The sequence below is a fragment of the Ictidomys tridecemlineatus genome, chromosome 5 (assembly GCF_052094955.1).
Source record: "Ictidomys tridecemlineatus isolate mIctTri1 chromosome 5, mIctTri1.hap1, whole genome shotgun sequence".
NCBI classification, from domain to species: Eukaryota; Metazoa; Chordata; class Mammalia; order Rodentia; family Sciuridae; genus Ictidomys; species Ictidomys tridecemlineatus.
Genome location: NC_135481.1, coordinates 185,146,055 through 185,170,223, shown reverse-complemented (window position 1 = coordinate 185,170,223; position 24,169 = coordinate 185,146,055). Strand labels below are relative to the sequence as shown.

General features: G+C 49.1%; 1 protein-coding gene across 4 annotated transcripts in view; it reads left to right on the top strand.

Annotated features, from left to right (window-relative positions):
* The window catches only part of Ptprt (protein tyrosine phosphatase receptor type T), a 1,029,624-nt gene that overhangs the window by 206,569 nt on the left and 798,886 nt on the right, over positions 1–24,169 (top strand). The window contains exon 1 of one of the 4 annotated variants that reach the window (XM_078051817.1): positions 2,421–2,526. The exons of the other annotated variants lie outside the window; for them this stretch is intronic. The gene's annotated coding sequence lies outside the window, so the exon portion shown is untranslated. Of the gene's footprint in view, positions 1–2,420; positions 2,527–24,169 lie in introns of those variants that run through there. 4 annotated transcript variants of the gene reach the window in all.

The following is a 24,169-nucleotide window of genomic DNA, read 5'->3' as shown; positions in this document are numbered from 1 at the left end:
ACACGGGCACGAGGTGGTTCCGATGGAGAAGGACATGCATCAGATCCCCTGGTCCCTGTAGCCTCGTGGTTCTGGCTCCATAGCAGTTGACCTGGGTGTTTGTCCGGGTGGGATGGCTGGAGCCTAGGCTTTCTGGTGGCTTTCCTGGTCCTTGAGGGTGGCGTGATCTGTGGTCTCAGCCCTCTGTAGAGTGGGCTTGTGATCAGCTGATTGAATCCTTGAGACAGGAGAGGGAGTTGGCTGGTCACAGGGTGGCTGGATGCTGCTGCCCTACTATGCCCTTGAGTCTCTCTTGACCTTCTGCTTCCTCTTAACCCCAGCAGCTTCCCATGTCCTGTGGCTCATGGGGGATGAGACCGGGGCTGGGCGTTTTTCCCTGTGATACTGGTTGGGTATTGAGAACATTTTCTTAGCCAGGCCCTGAGGTCTGGCTTTTGTATCTTTTTTATTCCCCAAGTCGCTCTGGGAGACAGGTGTAATTACCCATGATCTGTAGCCGAGGAAATGGAGGCTCACGCAGCCGGGAAGTGGTTGACTGAGATTTAGACTCAGGGCCTTGTGGCCCAGTCAATCATCAAGGCCCGCTGATAAATCTCAAATCTACTCCTGCCTTCCTGTATTCACTGCCATTATCTTGGGCCAGGCTACCATCCGCTCTCCCCTGGACCATGGCAGTGGACCCTGTATTCCTCTCCCTGCACCTGATTTTGTTTCCTGAAATTCATTGATAGCCCAAAGATAGTGAAGTCTTAGCTCCTCAAGGATTGAGACCTTATCTCACACATCCAATGCTCCTTCCTCACTGCTCAGCATCACGCCTGGCTCATGGAAGGTGCTGCTCAAAGCAGCTGGGAGTGCATCAATGGATGTATGGTTAGATGTACATTTCAGGAAATAGTTCCAGTGGATGGTTTGCCGGTCACCCATCCACCCCTTCACACATTCACCTGCCCACTCATCCATTTTCTCCCTCCCTCATCTGTTCCCCAATCCATCCATCCACCCACACATCCATTTCTTCCTTTCCCATCTACCCATCCATCACACATCTGCACATTCTTAATTAACTTCCATCCATCCATTCACCCATCAATCTATTTACCTGACCACTCATCCTTTCCCTCTTTTTCTCCTTCCCTCATCTATCTACCAGTCCATCCATCCCTCTCTTTTCCATTCCTCCCCATCTATCTATACATCACTTATCTGTACATGCATAATTAATTTCCATCCATCCATCCACCATCCATGTATCATCCACCCATCCTCCATTCATCATCTATTCACACATCTATAATTCATCTCCATCCATCTGTCTTTCATTCCTACTCATCCAACCTGCCATTTATCAGAATAAGAAAAAGGCAAAACACATTTAGTGCTGTTAGGTCAGATTCAAATTAAGTGTTATTAAAAAAAAATTGTTCTTTGATAAAGAAAACGTTGTATTATTTCTTATTTTAAGAGAGAATCGAGATAAAAGCCGACACTTCTCACGAGTTAACATGTGTCTCAGAATTTGAAACTTCATCTAAAATATTAAAATGCAACCTGCACCTCTTCTAATTTTCTCCATAGACGATCAGAGACAGCACGAATAATTCAAGTACGACCTAAGTTCTAATTCCTTGCCTGTTAGGAAGCCACTTGCACTTTGGGGTACAGGTCAGAGATGGCAGGCATATTAATATTTCAGAGCTTGGGGACTGTCCAAAGCTGAGGTCTAGGCATGTAAAACAAGTGCCCGATCTCAGAGTTGATTTTTATAGTGCTCAGTCGGGGAATGGTGAGCCTCACCTTGTATCCGCCTTTGCAGGCACCACCCTAGAATACCAGAGATCCCAGTTTTGCCTTTGAGGTTGGGTCTGGCATTACAGATGCCACTAGGGGATGCCAGGAATTCCACACGCCTCCCACCGACCTCTGCCTGTGGTCCTAGTTAACAAAGGCCGCTAGGCGAGAAGGGACGAGATTGCTGGTGCAGGAGCCTCATAAATATGAGATGAGATGACTGGATGGAAATGAAAGTGGAGATGCTCAAAAATAAAGCGTGAAAGAGTCCTGGCCCCGTAGAAGAGCAGGATTGATCTCCGTACGCTGACAGAATGTACGATTCCCTTCGCTTTACTACCGCGCTTCTGTTTCTATAGAAACCACCAATTTTATAGACAGATCGGCTCTGCGAGAAGGTGCTGGGAGTTCAGTGTGAAGCCAAATGCCGTCAGGGCATCGGTGCTCCCAACCCCGAGGAGGGGGCTTTCTTCTTTGCTAGCTAACTAGCTCTCCTGGGGATGGTTAATGATTACCAGGCTTGGAACTTGTCAGGATGATTACGGTAACACTTGCAGCGCTGCCTGGCCTCCACTGAGCCCCAGGGCCACGGGCGAGTTCTGGGGCTCCGGAGCGTGCTCACTGCGGTCGGAGGCACACAGCCCTCCTTCCCATCTTCCCTTCATTTGTTTTCAGATACGTCCTGATGTCTCAGCCTCAGACACTGTGCTGAGCCCCGGAGGAGTCCGCTGAATGGTAAGGAAAGAAGACAGACAAACCTACAACTTCATTTTGGTTCTGCAGGGCAGGTTTTCCTGGCCAGGGCTACCTTAGGGACAAGGACCTGACGCTGGGTGGATCTCAGGGATGGTTTGGTAAAGATAGGCAGTAGCCGAGTGGTTCAGGTACCACTTTGCCACTTGACGAGTGACTCCAAAGCCTGGCAGTGCAAACCAACAGCTGTTTTAGATGTGTGTGGTTCTGCAGGTCATGGATTAGGGCGGGTGTATGGAGAGGTTCGTCTCCACTCTGTAAAATTTAGGGTCTCAGCTGGAGCTGGCCAAAGGCAAAGATGGCTAGAACACTCACAGGAGTCCATATCACTAGAGCCTGGTTTCTTTTCCATAGGGCATTTGCTGGAGTTAGAGTGTCCAAGAAAGACTCCTTTGTGCCCATCGCTGGCACCTGGGCTGGGATGACTGCAATAGCTGGGGAGCAGCTGGCTGCTTCACACTCTCCTTCCAAAGGCTTCTTCCTGTGGTTTGGGCTTCCTGACAGCATGGCTTCCTCTGGAGAGTATCACTTCTCCCTTGGCAGTGGATGCTTCGAGGCCTTCTATGACCCCTCACCCAAGAAGTCCCAGAGCATCACTACCACTGCATCTCACTGGAAAAAAGAAGTAACTAAGGAAGGCCAGATGAGCTGCAGGGAGAAAGGAGGCATAGGTCCCACCTCTTAGCCAAAGAATAGCATGCATGTCCTCGGAAGGAAAACTGAGGGCAGATATCTCAGAGAGGAACCGCTCCACTGTGGCAGCCTGAGTTTCTCCTTCCAGAGGTGGGGTGGGGTCCCAGTGGAGAGGGAGTCAGCCCTGTGACAGGCCTACTGTCAAGCAACAGGTCTCACAGGTGGGATGAGGAGAGCATGGGGGTATGGTGGTGCACATAGACGCCAGATGTTTGCTTCAGGGAATCTGTTCCCAGCAGTGTGGCCATGTGGCAGAGTCATAGATATGGGCACGGACAACTGGGTATGTAGTCTGAAGGTCAGGGTTGAGTCAGGCCTGGGGGTATGGTCATGGCCCTATCTGGGGCTGCTGGTTGTATATGGCAGACTCCAACCCAAACTGGCATGAGCAAAAGGAAAATTTACTGGGTTATGTAATTGAAAATGCCAAAGGTTGGGTTCTTCAAGCATTCCTGAATCGGGAAGCCCACAGGAAATGATCAGCTCTGGGCTCCTGTCTCTTCACCTCACACCTCTGTGAGCCGCCTGAACCAGGCATGCTTTCCCCCCAGGAAGGCAAGGTGGCCCATAGGCACATCCCTATGCCCTGAGCTCTGTGGGAAACAGAGAACGGCTCATCACCAACCATGCGGAGCCCGGGCCAGACTTGCTTTAGCTTCTCTGGGGCCCAGTGACCATCCCTTAAGCTGTCACTCATGCCAGGGGCAGGTAAGGCTCTAACTGGCCAACCGTGAGTTACTGTCCACTCTGGAAGTGGGCTGGAGTAGGGAGGGCTGGTTCCCCAGAGCGTGCCCCAGATGTTCTTAGAGACAAATAATGGCTGGATGTAGGCCAGCCCAAACGGACTGCCCTCTCAGGGTGGTAACTGAGGGGATTATGGAGAGGGTCTGGGAAGAATGTTGTCAAGGGAGAAAAGAAGCCGCAAGGAAAGGACCCCAAGGACCTCGGATGGACGTGCCAGGGAAGAGGAGGCATCACCAAGACGCTGAGTAGATGAGTGATGACTAGAAGTTGGGAGGGGGATAAGGTGGGGAGAAGGGTGGGATTTGATCAGTGCACTCTGCACAGGTATGGAAATATCACACTGAACCCGTTGCTAGGGACAATTGATAGATGTAAATAAAATAAGAAGAAGGCGGAAGGAGTCCTGGGGAGATAGGGGGAAAACCAGCAGTTCCTTCTAGGCACCAAAGAAAGGATGCGAGGGGACATGCCTCTCAGAAGCTGAGTAAGAGTCACCCTCACACTCACTCATTTAACAAATTTCTATGAACACCTCTATGTGCCCGTCCTGGGGCACCAGAGCGAACCCAGCAAACTTGCCTGCCCTTGGGAGTCTCACATCCTAGGTAAGGTTGAAAGGTGGCTATTAGATCCCGTGACAAGGGCTCAGTCCTCAATGAGCTTGGAGAGATACTTTCATGCCGAGTTGGGGTGTGTGTGTGGGCAATGAGTGGAAGGTGACATGGTGGGAAAGGTGAGTGGGCTTGGCCCTTGCAGGAAGCTTGGCTGTCCTGCAGGAGAGAAAGGGACCCAGGGCTACAGTGGAGGGACGGTCAGGGAGGTGTTTCACTTTACTTTTTATCTTTTCACTTTTTAATATGCCAGCAGGGCTTTCCCTCTGCTGTGTTATTCTTCTTTGCCTTCAAATACGGTGATAGTGCTTTGGGTCTGGTCTTTCGGAGACCTCTCTCCTGGTCTTGTTGCCTGAAGGAGATCCAGGCAGGTGCCAGGAGGGGGAAGGTGACATTAGAATTTCTCCTGCCCAAAGAGAACAAAGGGAACTGGTTCATTCAGGGGGGAGAGGCGGGCCCCTGTCCCCCTCCCTCTTGCCAGGGCTCAGAGGAGGCAGGGTGGCCTTAAACATGGCAAGGGGCAGGGAGGATGTATATTTTAAGAGCATAAACAATCTCACCTTCTCGTGAGCCTGCAGGCTCGATTCTACATCCCTCCTCCTTCCTGATTGCCAGCTGCTTGTGAATGGCGGGTTGGGCGGGATGTCGACAGTTTGGGGTAATGTGAGTAATTGGCCCCTGGATAATTGAGAGTTGATTGTAATTAACCTAATTTTGGAAATCACGACTCAAGATCCCATACCTGCAGGTCTCAGACAACCTCCTCCTGAAACTTCTCTGTAGCTGTTCTGTTTGACCTGAGTCTAAATCAGTGATTCTCAGCCAGGGTCAATTTTGTACCCCCCCCCCCCCGCCCCCACCACCACGTGACATTTGGTAAAGTTTGGAGATCTTTTGAGCCATCTTTCCTGGAGGAGAGGTGTTTCCAGAATCTAGTGGATGGAGAGCAGGGATGTGGTCAAATGTCCAACAATTCACAGGACAAGGCCCCTAGAGAGTGACCCCACTCAGAATGTCCACAAGGCAGAGGTTGAGCATTGTGGACGTTTTTAAATTCTACAGTTTGTGACAAAGGGATGTCACCATGATGCTGAGGAAAGGAAGAAGAGAAGACAAGGGCCAGAATTGTACAAATTCAGTGAATGCAGTCATCGAGTCTGATTTTCCCTCTGGAAGGCAGTGGGTTTTTGCTGGAGGACTCACCGTTGTATTTATAGTCACTTCTCAGGGCCCTTGTCTAAGGAACTGATAGCATTCTGACCCTCTGTCATGCCTGTAATGCCCCTTGCTGATGCCCCGGTGAGGTCAGACCACAATCTGCTCCACTTGAAGCTGAAATACAGCACCACTTAAACTTTGGAGCTGCTCATTGTTGAATGCTGTGTTTGCTTTTCTTTAGCAAAAATAGACAGGTGCATCCACACTAATGGTTTTCTTTTCTCTTTGTGAGTGCTGGGCCTCCCAGGGCTGGTAGGGCCGGTCTCTGGTGTCCCTAATGGGTTTGGTGTAAATGAGGGCCTTGTCCCTCCTGTTGTACAGGGTAATTCATTGACTCCAGAGGCTGCCTGTTTCCGGCAGATGGAGAAGGTTTCCAGGGGGATATGGTTCCGAATCCTTCATTCCTCTTTGGGTCTGGGTAGGTTAAAAAAAGACTGGCTGTCAGCTCTGTAGTGTCCATCAGTGGCCCTCTCTAACTCATCATCTCCAAGTGGCCAGTGGCCAAAATCCTGATGCACAGAGTGACCCATGCCATAAGGCGGATGAGCCTTTAGAACATTATGGGAAGTAAGAGGAGCTGGACATGAGGAGTCACGTAGGCTATGTCCAGAACAGGAGAACCCATAGCGACAGCAGATTAGTGGTGACCAGGAGGAGGGGAAGGGGGAATGAGTAGTGACTGCTTAATAGATACGGGGTCTTCTGATTGGGGGGATGAAAGTGTTTTGGATGTAAATAGGGAAGGAGGTGGCACCGAATGTACCAAATGCTACTAAATTGCTCACTTTAAAATGATTATTTTATGTTTTGTGAACGTCAACTTAAAAGCCCCTTCTGGACAGAACGTCAGCTGGCCCAGCTCCAGGCCACAGAGCCCTGGGCGCAGCTCATGATGCAGGGCCCTGGTCATGAGAGAGGCCCATGCTGTGGGGAGCAGGCATGCTGGATCCCTGGTGGGCCAGGGCCTGCCACGCTGGACACTGGGAGCAGGAGCATTGCTGTGGTTTTGTTTCTTTCACGTTTCATTGGAAGTGATAAATGAAGCTTTGCATCTGCTTCATGGCAGATTAGTCCCAGGAGAGTCAGCAGACACTCCGCCAGAGACATTTCCCTCCTCCTCAGTAGTGGCTTCCTGCAGGATGGAAAATGGAGCTGGGCAGGGAGCGCTCCTGCCAGCAGCCAGGATGAGGCGTGGGGCACAGCTAGCCCTCCCCAGGCTCAGACCCGAGTGGGCTGGGCACAGGCAGCCCAGGGGTCAAGAAAGTGAGCCCAGCATGACATACTGTGTTGCAGGTGTGTTCCTCTGCAGGGAGCACTGGGACACTTGTGTTTAGACCCAGATCTAAGTCAGCTCTCCACGAGCTATGATCGGTGATGGTAGAAGTCCAACAGTTGTCATTTGTTAGCTGTATGACCTTGGAACAATTATGTAACTTCCCTGGGCTTCCGTTTTGTCGTCTGCAAAATGGTCAGCCTAAGGCCTACCTATCTCATGGGAACCTGTGAAGTTTAGATCAACATAAATAAATGTGGATATTTATTTTTCATATAATTATAAATACCTGGGGCTGGGGATGTGGCTCAAGCGGTAGCAGGCTCGCCTGGCATGCGTGCGGCCCCAGGTTCGATCCTCAGCACCACATACAAACAAAGATATTGTGTTCGCCGATGACTGAAAAATAAATATTAAATAAAAAAATTCTCTCTCTCTCTCCTCTCTCATTCTCTCTTTAAAAAAAATTAAAAAAAATAATTATAAATACCATTTACAAATAAACTCAATATATTCTAGTTATAAGTATAAATCATATAAGTAATGATATAATCAATTATGAATCTTTAATACAACAGTAATATGTGTTTTTAATATCATGTAATGTTTTCTAAAGATATAAATACATGTGTACATAATATAAATACTATATATAATATATATTCAATATTATGCATATTGTTGGTAGACACACAGCTCCTACTGCAGTGTCTAGTCCCAGTTGATGCTGGCAGATAGTCATCTCATTGGTACGGTTGGTGAAATGGGATTATTTGTTTATCCATGCATTAAGTTTATTGAGCTCCTTCTAAGTACCAGGCAAGGGAATAGGCAGCGAGTTAGATGAGAAATACTGTCATTATCCTCACTGTTTGCAAAACGTCTTTGGGCTGGGCATCTGTAGTTGTTCCATGATACCTTTGGGATCAGATCTCTATCAACTCCTCAGGGCAGGGGTCCCCCCTGTTTCATTCCAACCATGGCCACGGTGTTTCTACAGCCTGAATATTCCTCCTTTTGAGCTTGATCTTTTGCTCCTGCCCCTCTCCCTTAGAGTGGGTTGTATTTTGTTGTTGATGATGAAAAGAATGACTTCTCCATTACAATATGCTAAAGAAGGACTGTTTTGGGACGGCCTCTTGCAGGATACTCCCTGGGCCATTGAAGGTGACACTATTTAGACATGTCATGCCCAATATCATGTACCTCCTCTCCACTATTCCTACATGCAGTTGGATGACTTTACATGATTTCCTAAAGGAAGTTCCTATGCTGCTAACACTTCCTTCTCTAATCATGGCCAACGGGTGCATATGAGAGCACCCTGGGCAGTTTAAGTCCCGTCTCTCTCTTCTGCTGTCTAGGGAGTGACATCTTTCAAAAGCATTTTGGAAGAATGACCCGGGGCTCAGAAGGACTGGTGGTTGTGTATAGGAAGCGCGGAGCTGGATAAGAAGCCATAGCAGTTGGACTAGGTCAGGGTCCTGAGAATGAAACTCAAATGAATGGTGCTGTGAGCGGGGAAGGCGGCAGGACTTGGGACCCGTTGAATATGTGCATCAAGAAGGGATGGAGAAGAAGCAGGTGGCCAGGCTCCTTCAAGAGAAAAAGAAGGGTCAAGGGGAGGAAGATGGAAACTCATCTCTATTGAGCACCTGGCGTGGGCTCAGCCCTTGCAAAGTCCTTTGCCAGATGACATCTTGAGTTCTTAACAGTGACTGTTGTTACCTTCTATTTGCCACCGTATTTTACTGATGAGGAAGCTGTGACTTGGAGGGGCTAAGCTGTTCCCATCTGAGCACTTTTTCTGAAGTTTTATTTTGGTGAGAGTGTAGTTTATCTAGAAATATTGATAAAATTTGTAAACTTTAATGAAGCCAAAGTAGAACCTCCACCCAACAGAAGTCCCCTTTTTTTTTTTTTTTTTTGGTGGTAAAATGGGCCTAGCTCAGTGAGAAGATAAACCACAAGGCAGAGTTCTCATTTTCTGAGCATCCTGTGGTTCTCTGTCCTCTTCCCCAGGGAGATGCAGATTGTGTTCCGGCTCCCTCGTGGCTGAGCTTGGTGTGAACCTTGATCTCTCACTCAAGGGCAAAGGTCATATATGACTTTACATCTCTTCTATGCCTAACACGTTGTAGTCACCCCGATGTATGAACAGGCTCCCACTCTCCTTCAGCCTCCTCTCTGATTTCCAGCCTTTCCTGTCTTTATGGGCCCATTTCACCCTTTCATGTCGCTGCTCTGGTCATTCCAGCCCATCTCTTTTTATGTCTCCTCTTTGCCTTGGTTATGGCTGTGTGGATATATTCTGTTTCCCCAGTGAGCTTGTGATCTCTTTGACAACATCAGAGGCGACTGTCTGACCATTTCACATTTCCCTGCAGAACCTGGCATAATGCCTCGGTCCAGAGCTGGTGTGTTTTGGAGGTGGAGGAAAGTAAATTCGAATCTTGGCTCCGCCATTTTGTAAATCACTGATCTTGGGTCAGGCACGTTAGTGACAATGAGCGTCAGTGTCCTCACTGGTAGGACTGAAGTAGTAAGAGCGATCCTTGGGGGAAATGATATTTTAAAGATTAAATCAGATAATCATATAAGTCTGGCACCAGAGTGGGCACACAATAAACACACAATAAATGCTGGTGTGTTCTTATCCATCGTCCTTCAGAGAATGATCAAGTAGTGGCTTTTCATCTGTTTATCCAAGTACTCCCTGAGTGGATAAGGAAATACTTCATGAGTACTTATTGTATGAATGGAGGAAAGTGAGGTGAGTGAGTTATCTCCCACCCCTACTGCTCTCACTTTATCCTAACTTTTTACTTTGGGCCTTTTTTTTTCTGCACAGAATGCAATTATTTATTAATGCCCTCATTTGTTCACTTATTCATATATTTCCTTTCTCACTAAAATTTAAGTCCGTTGAAGGTCAAAACCTTGTTTGATTCACACCATGGACCATGTTCTTAGTTGAGAACTTGGCACACGGTCGCTACCAAGTAAATATTAGATGAGAGAATGGAAAAAAATGAGTCAGTGGATTTATTTCAGTTTGATTAAACGTTGTCTTAGCCCTGACCATGGAGCCAGGTACTGAGGAATATTCTCCGTGCAGAGATTAACAAGGCAAACCCTGTTCTCAAGAAGGGAAGGGGGTGGGGAAGGGAAGGAAAATGGGATCCATTCCTAAGTCAAGCAAAAAGGGAGTGTCCATTTTTTTCCACTTTCTGAACTAGTGCAGGTAGACACATGGGCGGAAATGGAAGGAGTGGGTGGACAATGCCTGGATTTAAAGCCTTATATATTCAGAGTCATTCTACTTTGGAACCGGCTCCCTTTCCTTACCCCAGATGAGCCTCCAAGGCCACCTTGCCTGGCAGGAGAAATTGACGTCCCATGGAAACGGATGAAATATTTAAGCACGTGCCACCAGAATATGCTCAGCACTGCCATTTGGGAAAAATTCATTTAATCAGAGGCCTGACCCCTGCAAATGGGGAGAGCTGGTTGGTGTGTCTCCTTTTTCTCCGGATTATACAGAAACCAGTGCCGGTTAAGGGGCAGGCGAGTTGATAAAAGCATCTCTGGAGATCAAGTACTAAATGGCTTCTTTATTGCTCACCTCTCAAGGAACCTTCTGTTTAAACTGCTGGCAGTAAGTGCAGGTTCGACCTGTGAAGTTATTATAAACGCCGTTCTGAAGCCTAAGAACTTTATTTTTTAATTGGTTTCTTTCTTTTCTTTTTCTTTTTCCTTTTTTTTCCCAAGCTACTAATGCAATAGGAAGAATGAAAATTTGTAATTTCTTAAGACACAGGAACTATTGAGAGAGAGAGAACAAAGAGGCTATTGAAACACTATAGACTTTTCGGTTAAACCAAAAAACACGAGTAACCCCCTTGCCTCCTTTCATCGCACAATGGCGCAGTCTCTAATGAGCCAGGGAGGGAAGAAGGCTATGGATCCCCCAGCACAGCTCCTATTGAATGAGAAGTAGGCAGCGGGAAGGAGAGGGACGAGCGGTGGATGACACGGAGCGTGGAGGGCCAGGGATTCTGTCCTGCAGGACCCCTGCTTTCTCACTGCCTTTCCCTGCTCTTCTCATAAGCTTCCAGCAACTGAAGGCCTAACCATGTTACGATCGGGCCTTAATAGAGTCTATGAATGCTCGAATCAGCTTCCTTAGCGGGCCCCGAGAAGAAGGGGACCCGCCATGAGGAATCCAGCTCTGCTGCTGTAGCGAAAGGAATTCGTGCTTCATTGCGACGTGATGTTCATTGATTGACTCGCTCCAGATTCCAGAGCCCACCCTTTCTGGGTATTTGATTTTGGTTTTATGGAAATCTAGTTTCCAACTCTGTGAATCATAGATATGTGCCTTCTACGCTGCCCGGTCGAGATTCATCTGATCCACCCAACCTTTTCCCCTATTTATTTATTTTTTTTTTTTTAGTAATAGATAGACACAATATTTTTGTTTATTTTTATGTGGTGCTGAGGATCGAACCCAGTGCCTCACACGTGCGAGGCAAGTGCTCTAACACTGAGCCACAACCCCGGCCGGCCCCTAAAAATTTTAATTTCTATTTGCATCTCCTCGTAAATATTTCTGATTCAGAGATGCACCTGCCCATTGGGTTCTCCTTTGAACCCCTCCTAACTTCTTAATCTTCGGTGATCAATGATATAATAAAATCTTTAACACATTTATAGTGGTATGAGTCGAGACTTGGCCATTTTTGAAAATTTATATTTTATCACTAGTTACTTCAAAGTACTCTTGAAGTGACAATCTCTCCGAGCCTCAGGGTCCTCCTTTGCAAGATGGGAATGAGAATCCAGAGTGAAATCATCACGAAGGTGAGCAAGGGGTTTGCTCTTCCCTGTTCCATTTAGTATTGATGGCGAAGTAAGAATATTTGGCAATTAATCTCTACCTGTTATGGATGGTGAATGGGATAATGTTTGTGCAAACACTTATACCAAGTGAGATTCATAAAGTGTGGTGGAGATTTTAACTGGTTCTATTATCATTGGCAACAAATGAAGATTTAAGAGCTGCTGTCATCTCTCTGAAATCTTGGAGAGGAGAGGAACTTTCTCTGGTGGCTGCAGAAGGTGAACTGGAGACAATGGATGGAAATGAAGGATCAGATTGGGTTTATATAAGGGAGGGGGGCTTTCTCACAACTGCTGTAATGATGGCCTGGGGTTATGAGATTCTTGTTATTGAAAGTACACAGGCTGTGTTGCTCACAGTAGCTGCAGTAATAAAGAGAGGACAAGACTTGGCCCCCATTTCTGAGCTTAATGTGGAGAAACTTGAGCTCTTATATGGAAATGGCCACAATCTATTGTCAAGGGACCTGAGAGCCACAGCTTTCCCATTACTGCAGACCCTGAGAGCCCAGCACCTATGTATACATGCGAAAATATATGAGCAGTGCCCTGCGTATAATAGATGAGTACCAAATGCTTGTTGTAAATCTGGGTCTTACGATGATTTTGCCATTAATGATGCAACAAGACATTGGGTTACCATGCAGTCACGTGGTATGTCTTCTATGTCAGGCTGGGGATCCCACTGCACCTGGTGGAGCTGTGGGCCAGGTGTAGGGGTGGTGGAGGGGTTGGGCTGCAGGTGCCATCAGGAAGCACTGGCAAGTCTGCTGCGTGAACCTTGCCCAACCATCCCCCAGGTGCAGACCAAGACTCGCTCTCTGGCATCTGCCTCAAAGCCCAGTGCTCGCCCTAATTTTCCACCACTGCCAAAGCTGAGCTCTTGGTCTTTAGTTTAAACTCACTCCTCCCTTAATCTGCAGTTCCATTCTTCTAGTTACTCGGGCCAAAACCTCAGAGCCATCACTGACTTCTTTCCTTTGGTCCCACTCCACATCCAACCCCTCGACAGATCCTTGGCTTTTCCAGAATCCTGTCTGCTCATGTCTTCCTCTGCCCCCCAGGTGGGGCCCGTGGGCTCTCAGCTCAGCTAGAGCTGCGGCCCCCTGGCTGAGCCCCCTCCTCCTGTCCTGGTCACGCCACTCAAGTGCTTCCCTCCCAATCGTCAGAGAAAGCCTGTTCTGTGGGACAGTTTGTCACTTCTCTGTCCCTGGCCCTTCTGAAGCTCCCATCTCAATCAGCACACAGATGCCTCCGAGGCCTTAAAGGGTCTACCTTCCACACCTCTCTTTCCTCAGACACTCATTAAACATTTGTTGACAAGGAGTGAACAACTTTTCAAATACTTTCACCTTTCCGGTCTTTGGCAAGAGTTTCCAACGATACTTTTCTGGGACTTTTTTTTTTTTCTTTTGTGGTGCTGGGGATCAAACCCAGGGCCTTGTGCATGTGAGGCAAGAGCTCTGCCACCAGGCTGCTCCCCAGCCCCTTTTCTGGGATTCTGTTGGGTGTTTCTGAGGGAGGAGGAGGTTTTGGACACCTGTGCTGGTAAGTCTTGATTGTCAACTTGACTGGATTGAGAGAGGCCCAGGAAAGTAGTGAAGCCCGTTTCTGGGTGTGTCTTTAAGGGTCTCTCCAGAGACCACTGGCCTCTGGAACAGCAAATGGAGGGGGGCAGACCTGCCCAGAATGTGGGCAGCACCATCCGATAGGCCGGGGGTGTGGAGAGAACAGGAGTGGACAGAACAGCAGCCCCCAGCGGGTGCCTCTTTAGCGGCTGCTGTTGTCTGTGGACAGCAGCCTCGTCCTCTTTGGCCTTCAGCGTGGACTTAATACCAGTGACTCTCCGATGAGCTCCAGGCCTTCAGACTCTGGCTGGGACCCCATCATTGGCCCTTCTTGTCCAGGGGCTTCAGCTTCTTGGACTGAGCAGCCTCTGCTTTCCCTGGCTCTCCAGCCTCGGATGACATGAACCAGTCTAATCAATCATTTTTATAATTATTGGTTCTATTCCTCTCGAGATCCCTGATGAAGACGACCTGACTCCTGGTAATCCCTCTCTCCTAATATGCATGCCCTCCTGTAATTCCTTCCCTCTGAGCATGGACTGGACCGCACTCCACCCTTGATCGTCAATAATAAAATATGGCAATAATAAAAGGAAGGGATGTCACGTCCAAGCTGAGGTTATTACACCAGGGACGTGTGTCTTGTTAGCACTCAATCTGTGCCGGCACTTTCTCCTGCCTTCTTGCTTGCCTCCTCTGATGAAGCAAGCTGACAGGCTGCGAGGCACTCTTTAGAGAGGCCCACAAAGCAAAGAACCCAGAGGGGGGCCTCTGACCCATAGCTCATTAAGAACCCAGGCCTCCATCTCCCAGCCCACGAGAGGCTAAACCCTGCCAACAACCATGTGAACGAGCTCAGCAGCAGTCCCAGGAAAACCCTCAGATGCAACGGCAGCCCTGGCCTATATATCTCGATTGCAGCCTTAGGAGACACTGAAACAGAGGACCTGGCTAGACTCTACCTGGACTCCTGTCTCCCAGACCATGTGAGATAATAAGTGTGTGTTGCATTAAGCTTCTAGGTTTTGGAGGAATTTGTTACACAGCAGTAGGTAACTGATGTACTCCTGATTTTTCTCTTTGCCTGTTGGAAACTGTATTTCTGTTAGCTGAGTTGAATTCTACCTCCTATTTCTTCTCCAAGCTACACATTCATTCATTCACTCAGTCTTTCTTTCTTCTCCTTCTCTCTCACCTAAGCCTTTACTGGCATAGGTATTTGACCCAACTTCAGGCCCAGAGACCTGCCTGAGACCCTGGTAGTGATGCTGGAACGAGATGTGTAAATTCGTTCTGACACGGCACAAGGCAAAGCCTTTGGCGAGGATAATTCCGAGGTGTGCCACCTCCCGGAAGGCTGTCTGGTATTTATAGGAAGCTAAAAGTTAGGCACGGGGGAAAAATGTGTTCCAGACCGTTGCCCTTATTTTCAGATAGAATCATATTCTCTGAAAAATTGTGGAGGATGTTGCGCTGATAGGGAATTCACCATGATCGTACGGCTCACTGGGCTTGTATTGTGGCTGAGAAAAATCGTCTTGTCGGGCCGGGAACGCGACAGTCACATCTCCTCAGCCGGCTGGTGATAGATGTTTGAGGACAGGCTGAAGATGCGGCTGCATTCTTCTTCCAACTTGAAGCCACTGTGTTGCATTTTAAAGTAAATCAGCAGGAAGAGGGGCGCTTTGACAGGAACATCACCGCGACCCATCTCATTGGCGGCTTGAGCTGGTACACGAAATGGAAAGCTTTGAGATAAGTGTTTGGAAATTCAGAGAGGCGTCTTGTCTGTCATTTGTAATGGCTAAAAACTTTGAGGAAAATTGATTCTCACATGGAAGGGTTTGGGGAGGTAAAGTTTAAGCAATCAATCAATCAGTCAATCAACTAGCACACACTGCTTTCCTGCTTTGTGCCTCTGCTAGGGCTAAAAGAATATAGTCAATAAGATCCAATCCCTGTAGCAAGGAGGATGTGGAACTGAGAGGCCGGGGACAAACCTCTCCACAACATAGTACAGTGAGGGCCTCGAGGGAGGAAAACATGAAAGCTTTACTGAGCAGGTAAATAAATTGGGTTTTGAGGTGGCAGAATAAAGGTCGAGGGGAGCAGAGGGCATTCTGGAATGAAGCTCAGCTTATGCAAAGGCCCAGAGGTTGGAGTTGGTTTGACTGAACTGCAGAATTAATTGAAAAGTTCATCAAGGCTGTTATGTACCAGCAAGAAAGGCCCGGAGGCTGGTGAGGCTGGTCTGGGAAGGCCTGTGGGCTGGACTGAAGCTTAGATCGAATCCCTGTGGCCACAGGGAACCCAGGAAGAGCCCATACAGGGGCAGCTGGCCAGATTTGAAGTTTAGAAGAGTATAAAGTCCAGTGTCGAGGAGAGATTGGAAGAGGCGAGGACCAGGACCGACAGACCCATGAGGTGAGACCAGGACACTTGTTTCTGTGCCGCTCCGAACCTGGCTTGTTGCGGGCTGGTTGACTTTTCCTCCCTGGGCATCCACTGCAGCTCCTTCCAGGTGGCCACAGGCACCTGTGGGGACACCATTGCAGAAGAGGCATCATTTCAGAAGCAACATAGGTGTCTTGGGCAGACACAGGAGTTTCAAGGACCCTCTTTAAAATACGGTGAGGCCTCAGCCTACATGTGCCTTGATAACCAGGTGTCCTGGTCACTAGAATGCAGGGACTGGGAAAGTCGTGGGACCCAGGGACAAGCTACTCTGCTCTGGCTCGATGACAAAATGTGGGTCCAGGGTGGGAGACACAAGACTCCCCTCGCTTCTTACCATCTCTCACCCCCACGGGCTTCTCAACCAGACATTCAGAAGCTGATGTCATCAGGAGTGTTTGGGCTCCTTTGTCTGCCCGTCCCCCACCCTCTTTATCTGAGACAGGCTCTGGCCACCCTTTTGAAGGGCAGAGACCTTCCCATGCAGCCTTGGAGGCCGCCAGACCCTGGCCAGACACGTGCTCCGCTGAGAGGGAGCTGCTCCTTGACCCGGCTCATGTGAGGTTTCTTGCCCTCTGAGATGATGATCCAGAAGGACTTGTGCCCCAGCCAGGACTGTGTGGGGCAAGGAAGCCACTGTGGCCTCTCTCACCAGTTTCCGGTCTGAATGTGAAAGCTGGGATGGGTGCAGTCAGGAAAGAGGGAGGCAGGGTGCATTTTCAGTGTTGCAGAGCCAAAATGCAGACCACTGCTCAAGACCTTTACTGTCACTCCAAGGCTTGGGCTTGTGGGTGTCAGCAGTTGTCTGGCAGCCATCTCCCTTCTGCTATATCGCTGTGAATCCTCTCCCATTTAGAAGGAAAACCTATCAGTCCTTCTATAAATATTTGTTAAGCACCTACACGCTGTGTCCTCTTGTCAAATTCCCGCCTGGTGCAGTAGTGCACGTTAGCAATCCCCCCAACCCCTCTCCCCATTGGAAGCCTGTTCTGACCTTTCTAGAAGGTTCTCCCTCATTCCAAGCAGATTCAGGCGTCTTACATTTTTTTTTGCTTCATTCAGGATCCACTTCTCTTCTGAGCTTTGAGCTTTTAGGAAGCAATGCTGTGTACCTGCCTGGCGTCTGTCTGTCCCACTCTGTTTGAGCTGCCATAATAAGATACACCGACCAGGTGTCTTCAGCAATGTGCATTTATTTTTTCAGTGTTTTGGAGGCCACAAGTCCCAGATCACAGTTCTGGTGAACTCTGTGTCTGAATAGGGTTCTCTTCCTGCCTTGCAGATGGCCCCCTCCTCCTCACTGTGGCCTCATGTGGCCTTTCCTAGGTGTGTGCATGCACAGAGTGAGAGATGTCTCTCTCCTACCTGTAAGACCACTGATCCTGTTGCCTTAGGACCCCACCCTTTTGTCCTCATTGAACCTTGATTACCTTCCAAAAGCCTCATCTGCAAATACAGTCCCATTGAGTGTCAGGCTTCAACTCACACATTTGGGAGGACACGATTCAGCTCAACTCTTCTCCAAGTCCGACTCTTGATCCCCACTCCTGCTCTGAGACCTGGCACCCAGAGTGAGTACATACTAGGCCCATTGGTGGTGGTGGGCAAGAAGGAGTGGGTGGGGGGAGAGAGCTGGCTCATCCAAACTGCAAAGAGATGAGGATTTTTTTTTTCTCTTTGAGCATCCATATTTAAGACACCAGCACAAGCATTATCTTAAGCCCAGCTCATTGATTTGTCAACTCAATCATGCCACTTTCTAGAAAGTAAATTTTGCTCCTGCAGTGGAAGTTTTGTCTCATGGTGGAGAGGGTAAGCCATGGGAATTATGTGTGAGGGTAGAGGACGTGGGCAGGCAGCTGGACAGGGACCTTGCCCGCACCATTGTGTTGCAGGTGCTCTCAGAGGAGATCTGTTGAGTGACTGGCGGGCGGAGAGCTCAAGGCCCAGGGCAGGCTGCTGGTTCTTCCAGCCAAGCTTCCCAAGTTTACCCATAAGCTGACCCTGGCTTCTTGGAGAAGACTTCATAAAACGAGAAAGGAGATTGGCCCAAGTTCTCTAGGAGGTTGACCTGCTCATGTGACACTGGCATCAGGAGAGGGACCCAGGAGAGCAGTGGGGTGGTTTCTGTTGCACTGATGTTGCAGCTGGTGTCGGATACAACAGGAGCTCTAAAACCAGGGCTCCTCTTCCTTGCCGTCACTGAGCACCCTCCACGCCTGGTTCCTGTCCCCTTCCCTGCTGTATCAGAAACAAATGCAGGAGATGATGCTTGAACCTGCCTCAAATGACTGCTTTCTTGAAGGGGTACCAGTGGGTTCTAAAGGCAGCAACCTAAAGACAGGCATCCCAATTTGGGGACCATTGTGCAATTAGATCAGGCACTAAGGTGGAAACACAGAACTTGCAGTTGGGAGTCACACGGCTCATTCCAGTATTCCTAATATTCACAATCAATAGTGGAGGAGAAGTTTCAAGTTCTTGATAAATGGTTTGCCAACACATTGTCATGGCAACTGCTCATCCTTGAGGGGTCTGTTGAGGAATGGGCTCCTGAGAGGCTTTCTCGGATGTATGCTTGCAGGAGCTGAGGCCACTTGTATTCCCACAAACATCAGACCAAATATCATTTTTAAGAATTGATTTAAGGGGAAAATGTCCCCGTCATTTTGTCTCCAAGGGCAGTGAGAAGAAAGAAAGCTTTGTCCAACCGAGGCTCCGAGTCCCGTCAAGTCAAAACAACTTCTCTCCCTCCCTGATTTCTCTATGCTTCTGTGGGAGTCAGCTTTCCATCATGTAATGAAATACTCGTGATCATCAACTCATACAGAGAAAAGAGTGTATTTTGGCTCACCGTTTTGGAGATTTCAACCTATGACTGATTGACTGCATCACTTTGGGCCTGTGGCAAGGCAGCACGTCATGTTGAAGTGTGTGACAGAGCAGAACAGCTCATCTCGTGACCAAGAAGTAAAGAGAAAGCAAGGAGCAGGCCAGGCCCTACAGTCCCATTCCAAGGGCCCTCCCCAAAGGCCTAAAGATCTCCCCCTAAGCCCCACCTCTTAAAGCTTCCACCATCTTCCGGTAGCACCAAGCTGGGGACCAAGCCTCTAACTCAGACCTTCAGGGGACATTCAATATGCAAACGTCCTCCTTTAGTATTCTCTTAAACAGTTTTATTTCAAAAATGTAGAAGTTTCCTTGCAATACCTATTTTCAGTAGAAAATTTAGAAAACAATGGGAAAAGTCACACAGAACAAAAAATAAAACCCATCCCTAAGAACACTGGTGATTAACGTACTTCCTTTTAGTTTTATTTTTTTTTCCTATTCAGATTTATGCTTCAATGTGTGTTTAAATACAATTGGAATATTGTTGTGGAATAATTATGTGTGTGACAGATCATTTCATATCCTGCTTTATTACTTACCATTTTATTATCAACATATTCCCACACTTTGGGTTATTTGGAACTCTAAATTATTGATAACAGCATGTGCTTCAGCTGCACGAGACCATCACCACTTATTCAACTAGACTCCTATTGTTGCACATTGTTGAATTCCTTTGCATCCTTACTTATAACCACGTCCTGAACATCCTTGTACGTGAGTCATGAACTGTCTTTCCTAGGAGAGCGTTACTCTGTCAAAGGCTCCGGATGTTAGAACTGGAACCCGGGCCTGTGCTTCCTCCTGGGAATCTGGTAGCAACATGCATGCCCAGCAGCCGTACTGGTTTCACAGCCACGTTGTCACACCGATGGGGGAAAGCACAAGGAGGACTGAGGATTTTTGCTTTCTCATGGCCGTTTTGTTCTCCCAGCATCTGCAGCTTGGGGCAGGGCTACCCAGGCCAAGCCACTGGTAGGAAGGACGTTAGATGTGGGACGAATCAAAAGGTAGGACTGTCAAGGTCAGCCCTTTGGGAGGATGTTTTATTCTTTGGTGTTAAAGTCAGGGAGGAAGGGCAGCCTTTTTTGTTGAATGACAGCATCTGCCCAGAATCCAGGAACGGAGGACATTTCTTACCTGGAAGAAAAAAAAGAAGGCACGGATACTTGGAGCACAGGAGTCACTGTCATAGCAGTGGCCTTGAAGGCACTGTCAGGCTCCATCTTACTTGGCTGATGGCCATTCTCTGACACCAGCTTCCTGTCCTGGTGACCCCTCCATACCTGCCCACCAGAAACTCCACAGCAGGGCTCCTGCTATCACCTCTCCATGTTGTCACTCTCCCGGACACGTGCCAGAGCACACGTATGGCATGAGGACAGGTGCGCCCAGACTCTGTCCTCCTCTTGCTACATCCTGGCCGGTTTTGTCCACCCCAGCTCCCAGCTGCAGGTGTAGCTCCCCAGACAGCTGCAGTCATCCGCATCCCTGTCTGGGCTGTGTCCTCCCTTCCCCTCCCACTGCCCCGCTCTGGGCATCTCTGAGGGCCGCCTTGCCGGGAGCAGCTGTTGATTCAGATTTTCATCAGGACTTTGATAATTAAAATTCGAAGCTCTTCAGACATTTGCGTTCCATTACATGGAAGGAGCAGCTGTTTAAATTCGGGGTAGGGAAACGGAGCCTGGCGCCGTGAGCTTAGGTTCCCATCAATCGAGTCGGTGGGTTGGCTGTCTTCACCGTCCACGGAGGATTTGGGGAGGCACTCCCCACTCTCTGCCCCCATCCCGGTGCTGTGTGCCTGGAACTGTGCTACTTGCTACTGCTCAGTGACTGACAGCATGCCCCTTAGAGGTGGGCTGTGCTTTTTGTTGGCTTTGTGACCTCGGGCAAGTTGCTGAACCTCTGCAAAATTATAAGAAATGACACAGGGCCTGGAGCACAGCACACGTGCACAATTAATGTTTGTCTTAACTGTTGGAATTTTATTCCATGCCGTTGATAGGTCAGCATCATAGCCATCTAATAGAAAAGGGGACCCTTTGGTGACTGTCCTGTGTACACATATGCTGTTGGTGAATGGGGTGCTGGCCCCTGGCCTCTAGCCCATCTGATCACAGAATAGCATCACACCACCACTGCCAGCTCCTTCTCCCTTCTCTCTCCTTATCATGTGTATCCTGGTAGCCTTTGGTTCTTTGGCTTAGTGTAAAAGGCAGTGGCTTTAACTCTGGATTTGCCAAACCCCACCGTATTCCCGGGGGCAGATGGGAAATGCTGGATGCAAAGAATAAATTCTTTGTTGGACTCTCAGATTTCCCTGTCCTTTCTCATTGCAGGCATTCAAAGATCCATCAACTTAGAAACCCCACCTGCTCATCATTACCCATGTTGTTTTAGCTCCCGGGGCTGCTGAGACCTTGAATGATGCGTGTGTGTACACACATGCAAGTGCGCATGCACGCACGCACAAACACCCCCCCCCAGCAGGGAGACATCCTTTCCCAGGTAATAGCAGTCTAGAGGTGGCGTGGAGCAGAGCTGAAGTAACCTCAATGGCTGCCCCATCAGCAGGAGTAGTGGCAGTGTTGGTGGCAGCTGCAGCCCTTTCCTGGGAACCCATTGTGAGCCTGGCTGCCACCCTGCCGGGGCTTAACATACATTATTCAGTTCCATCCCACAACAATCCTGCAGGTGAGTGTGATTTCCTCTGTGTTGCACAAGAAGCAATGAGACATGGAGAGGTTCAGAAGCAGGTCCTGGGACACGTGGGGTGAGTATAAGGCTGAGATCATAACCTGGAGGTGGAGACCCCAGAAACTGTGTGGTTCTGCCACACCCCATGGGTTCTCCCCTCGGGGATGTCATCCACTGGGACGCAAAGCCAGAGTCTGGGCACAAGATTGTTTGGGAAGTGCTTTCCGTAGGTGATTTCTGTTCCCTGTGAAACATGTTCTCCTCCATCCCTTGATGGATTCTGGAAGTGCCTGGACACAGCAGATGTGGTGCAGTGTGAGTTGCTTTAAGACTAATACTCGTTCTGTGCTACCTGGACCTGCTGGTTACTGGGGAGGAGCCCAACCTGGGGTCTAGGCCAACCCAGTCCTTTGCTGGGTCTGTGCCCTGTGGAAGGTCAGTGCCAGGGATCCACAAAGGTCCTGGGAGGAGGAGAGGGTGAGGGGGGTGGTGAGCCAGCACCCACCTGAGGTCAGGGGAGCTCACAGATATCTAGCAGGGCTCAGGCTGGGTCAGGAGGAGAGAACAGAAGCACAGCATGAGGGAACGGAGCCTGAAGGTGGGGTGCGGCCATTTCGAGCCGAGTCCCATCAGGTGCCTTCCCAGGTCATAGGCCTCTGCTGGCCAGACCTCTGCCACCCTCTGAGCTATGATGAAAGGAGGCAGCCCACACAAAGGTCCTAGCTGGTAGAGTGCAGCTCCTCCTGGAGGAGACCCCCAGGAGCAACTGGGAGTGAAGTGATCGATCCTGGTCCAGAGGCAATGGCTTCACCTGGGAACTTGTTAGAGATGCAAGTTCTCAGGCCTCATCCCAGACCTCAGGAATCGGGAAGATAAGGGGAGGGGCCCAGCATCCTGGGTAGTTCTCCAGGAGATTCCAACTCACCAGCAAGTCTGAAGACCACTGCCTGAAGCTACTCGAGATTCTCGACGTTTGGGCAGTGTGTGGGCAGCGGGTACAAGAGCTGCGCGTTACAGAGAGAACTCTTCTCGTAGCTTTCTAGTCCTCTTCATGCAAGGAGAACCTCTCAGTTTTGGGGTACCTGTCACACCCTGCTCTCCTAACACTTTCTCAATGCTTGTTCATGCCTTGGAGATAGCTGGACTCGGGACGGGAACCTCAGGGTGAGTGACAGTCTCTAGCCATGATTTAATTTTTCTTGCCTCTGTTGAATTTGTTTTGAGCCCCATCATCTTTTTATGGCAAATGAGGCCCGTTTCCGTTTTTGGAGAGAGATGTGGAGTATCCTTTCAAAACAACTTAAGACAAAGCGAGCCGTTTAAAAGCATGAACTGTTAGCATAGGTGTTATTGGGATTTGATGGAGCTTGTGCAGTCTAGGAAGTGTGCTTAGGAGCCAGCACCTGTGCAACTGTGGCTCGCAGACCCGGGGACACTTTTGGGGGGTCGATGCTCATCATTTGTGACTTGAGAGTCTCCATTTGGGAAGGTGCCTCTTACTTGGGAAAGGCAGTGCCACATGGTCACAGGGATTCTCATCCTATGGATCTGCTTGGGAGGCTCTTTCCAGAGCTGGTAGCTCAGGTCCCATCCCTGAACTGCTGAATCAGTGTCCCTGGAGCACAGCCCAGGAATCTGCATCTCTCCAGTTCCAGGTGATCCCATGACCAGTAACGTCTGAGGACCACCGACCAGGTCTTAAGTACCCGGATCTGTGACTCCAGCCCACTTATGCGCACATCTCCACGCAGCCCCACCAGCTCACCGGACCTTTGGGAGCCCCATCCCCTTCTCTGTACAGTGAGGTCGATGGCTGAGGTTTTATGGGGTTGCTGGGAGGCTCAGGTGGTTTCCTAGCTGAGACGTTCCATGCACATTTGAGCTGGTTAGCATCCAAAGCCATTCCCTCACACAGAGGCCATCAGGGTACAGAGTGAGATGTCCAGCGTGGGTTGTAGGAAAAGCCTGGGCTCTTTCTCATTCACTCTGCTCCTTGTTTGGAGCACTTCTGGCTGTTAAGTTGTTGTGTTCCCAAGGCTCACAGGTGTGGCCTCAGATGCTGTAGAGTGCCCCAGCCTGTTCACCTGTTAACGGCCGTTTATCACGATAGAAAGCTGTTTCATAAGCAAATACCGAGGCCTTTCTCGTCTAGCTGCGCGTGATCTTGAGCCCAGAGATCTTCCAGGGCTTGGTAGCACAGACTGTAACCGGAAGGAAAAACTGAAAGCATTATTATAAGGCAGGAATAAAAGGGGTGTCCGTAGAAATTCTTGTGTGAATCCATAACGTCTATTCAGAATCGCACTGTCCACTTTGAACGCCTTGAAAAGGACAGGGCGCTGACAACGTCGGATGCTGTGGACGATGCGCGTGGGGTGCCTGGAATGGATGCCAAGGCTGCTGGCTCTTTCGGGTCCTTGTTGATTGACCTTGTTAAGTCATCTGATTTCTGTAGACTCCGGCTTTCTGAAAGGCAAAAGTAGCAGTAATAACGAACTTGCCTCTTGGGGCTGTTATGCGGATGACCGAGAGACCCACGTGGAAAGTGTGCCGTCACCTAGACAGTGGTGTAT